General features: G+C 45.3%; 1 pseudogene; it reads right to left on the bottom strand.

Annotated features, from left to right (window-relative positions):
• Positions 1 to 903: 903 nt before the first annotated feature.
• Positions 904 to 2,213, bottom strand: LOC117713477 (chorion-specific transcription factor GCMa pseudogene; annotated as a pseudogene).
• Between the last annotated feature and the right edge of the window lie 1,357 nt (positions 2,214 to 3,570).

Below are 3,570 nucleotides of genomic sequence, written 5' to 3'. Positions count from 1 at the left end.
TGAGCTACACCTCCAGCCCTTCACAAAGACTTTTAAACAAGTTCTCACAGACGAATCTGACATGGAGACACCATAAGGGATAAAAATGAATAGAACAGCATCTTAGCCCTTGTGTAAGGGGAAGTCAGGAGGAGAAGAAGGAGCAGTGGATCCCACTCTCATCCTGTGTCTGTTTTCTGTTCTTTATAAATAGGAAAAGGTCGGGCCTCTTGTTTTTACAAGTCACAGATCTAGAAACCCATTTTAAAAAAATAAAACTAAACAAAGTATTAAACACTTCTTTGGTAAAGTATTCAACTTCACATGTCCACAACCCTTCTGTCTTCTTTCTGTTCCTTCCTTTTCAGCTCCCAAAAAGGTATAGATGAAATACTAAACCGACAGGCATAAGCCACAATAAGACCCTCCAGACAGCCCTGCTGAGGGGCTGAGTTAGCACTTGAACAGAGGCATCAGAGACTATTTTGCTCCCAAACCAAGTGCTTTTTAAAAAATTTTTTTCTTTTTTTCCTTTTTTCCCTTTCCCTTTTTCTTTCTCTTCTTTCTTTTCTTCTTCTTCTTCTTTTTTTTTTTTTATTTTGGTGGGGGTAGGTGTTGAGACAGGGTCTTTCTACATAGTCCTAGCTCTCCTGGAACTCACTATATAGACTAGACTGGCCTTGAACTCACAAAGATCCAACTGCCTCTGTCTCCCGAGTGCTGGGATTTGAAGCGTTTGCCATTACACCTGGCATGGTGAGTTTCTATTCCTTACTAAGGATAAACACACTGGCCTTGTCTACTGTTTGTTACAGTTGATCCCTACATTCCTCTCAGGCTATGCCTTGAAACCTATCTTCTAAAATAATCCTGCCAAGCCCTTTAACAAATCACAACTGGGAGAAGGGGTTGGGGAGCTTTGAGTTATCTCAAAGAGCAGAGGTTCAGGAGCATCTCGTTGTTGAAGTTATCCAAGCCCACGCATGCCATCTCTTCGTCAAAATTCCACTTGTTGCTCTTGCCAGGCACTGCATATTGCTGCTGAGGATGAGAGCCATAGGTAAGCAGAAAGGGGTCCTGCTGAGGTGAGTGGTATGTGAGGGAAGGCACATAGCTGTTGAAATCCACAGGCACTTTCTCTTCGTAAGGCTCACCTCCGGGATTGGGCCACGAGGGATGACTGTTGGGTTGGGCTGCAGGTGGTTCTGATGGAACCTGTTGGGGAAGGTGCTCCAAAGAATTCTGAGAGGGAAAGTAGTCATAGGGCCAGCTGGTCACAGGCAGAGGGTAGGATGGATAGTAGGTGTCATCAGTAGGACTTCTCCCTAAGGCAGCATTTTTATTCCAAGCTTGCAGGTCATCATAATCTCCGTACACCCCAGGGACAGGAGGCTGAAACTGGTCTTCACTGCTGTAGATCCTACTGCTGGAGAATCTGTATCTCTCATAGAGCTTTGTAGAGTCTAAGGTGGAAGTTGGATCTTCCGGCTCAGTGGTTTCCCCCAAATCATAACTCTTGGGGAAGGACAGGCAATCATTCAGGGAGTTCTGCTGGGGGATGTTAGCTATTAAAGGTGCGCTGTAACTGCTGGGCAGTTGGACGCCTTCCTGAAATGACCAAGTTAAAGGTAAACTTCCCTGACTTGGGATTCCACCTGGAAGAGCCTTCGTTTCTGGTCTCCCCCTTATCCGTAAGGAGCTGGAGGCGGATGCCATGTGCACTTTCTTCATGGCTCTTCTTGCCTCTGCTTCTAGCTTTGTCTCTGGCCTGGGATGATCACGCTCTCCTTTGGACTGGAAAAAGATGAAGCGTCCTCATGCCTCCAGAAGTTGGTGACTGGAAAGCCGCTGTGACCTCGACAAGGAATGAGCTTCAGGGGCCCATTGCAGTTAGGACAGCTTTTCTTTTGCTGCTTCTGCCTGGCTTTGTCACAGATGGCGGGTCTCAGGTAAATCTTGCGGCCTTCCTCCGTGGAGCAGTCCCTGCTGCACACCACTACCCCCAGGCACGATTTCTTGAGGATCCATGAATTGTGGTTGTTGATATTACGCATCGCCCAGCTGCTCAGGTGGCGCTGTGCGTTCCTGTCGTCTGAGCTGTAGATGTGTTTCACGTAGGAGTCTGGCCACTCCTGGAACCAGTCAGTCCTTTTCACATTCTGAGGCAGTTTCGTGTCGTTGATGTCCCAGCTCAGTATCTCTTTGTCTTCAGGATCAAAGCCGTCCAGTTCCATGATAAGGTAGGCTCAACACAGGCCCCTCTCTACTCAAATTGATGGAGATGTCTAGAGCACTCCCAGTCTCAGAACTCTGTCCACAAAAGCAGCTGAAGGGCTTGCTTTTGAAAGCCTTCAGTGCTCCCGAGTCCTTCCTTCTTGTGCAGGTGTCATGCAAGTGTCAGCTCTGGCTCAAGTCCTGCAAGTTCTGTTCATTTCTAAGTGGCCGCTGCTCCTTCTTCCAGGTCAGGGTACACTATATATCTTTCCTAATTTTCTAAAGAAAGCAGTGGTCTTATGAAATTCTTTGCAATTTCTATTTTCATGTGTGTGCATATTTGTGAATGGGTTGGCATGTGTCTGTGCGTGTTCCCGTGTGTATGTCTACACATCTGCACATTTATGCTCCTCATCTGCAGACCCGAGACTTAGGATGATGTCAAGAATCCTTCATCATCCACTTTCCTTCAGTCAAACACAGAGCACAGCAAAATGACTCATCCTTTTTCCCAGTTCCTCCTGGGAGAGCCTGTCCTAGCTTCTGAGGTTGGTATTACTTGCAGGCTGCCACCCCACCAGGCATTTAAGTGGGTGGCACTCACACTTGGAATCAAAGCACTTTAAGCACTGAGCCATCTCCCTGGCCTGTGTCTACTCACATCAAATGCCAGTCTGTTACAAGAGTATATCCTTTATAAGAGGTCAGCTCTGAGACAAAATGGAGGTCCCCAATGATCCCCCAGAATGTCCTCTGTCTGAGAGTGGCCAGTTTTCTCTTCAGATCTCCCAGATGAAATCTGCATAAAGGGCTTTCTTTCTAATATTTTATCTTTGATTGAACAAACTAGTCAGAGCACTACAAACTTTAATTGATGGTTTTTATTTATATTTCACAGACAAAGAAGAAACTTAGTTTTCTAAACAAAATAGCACAGACAACACAGACCCACTAAGTTGCAATTTGGCCTTTAATCCCAGCATTCAGGAGATAGAAGCAGGCAGATCTCCAAGTTGAGGTCAGCCTGATCTACAAAGTGAGTTCATGGAGAACAAGCACTACCCAAAGAAACACTGACTCAGAAAAAAGGGGTTGGGGTGGGGAGCAAGAAAAAAGAAAAGAAATAGACATCAGAAAGAAATAGTCCTTATTGGACGAACAAAAAAATCATTTTATTTTTTGAATTTCTGTCTATCCTGATATATATAATGTACAAGTTAGTTTCACTGCACCTGGATTTCCCCATTCAACAGACAGTGTAGAGATCCTTGTTTTCTCAAAAGCTCTCATTTCAGTTACAGAAAAGGCATTTTCAGATTCTTTCATGTGTCAGCTGAACATACACATATGGAGACACCATCATACAGGACCCAGAGG

The sequence above is a fragment of the Arvicanthis niloticus genome, chromosome 8 (assembly GCF_011762505.2).
Source record: "Arvicanthis niloticus isolate mArvNil1 chromosome 8, mArvNil1.pat.X, whole genome shotgun sequence".
NCBI lineage: Eukaryota > Metazoa > Chordata > Mammalia > Rodentia > Muridae > Arvicanthis > Arvicanthis niloticus.
The sequence above is the reverse complement of the archived record's forward strand: the minus strand, read 5'-3'. Positions and strand labels throughout refer to the sequence as shown.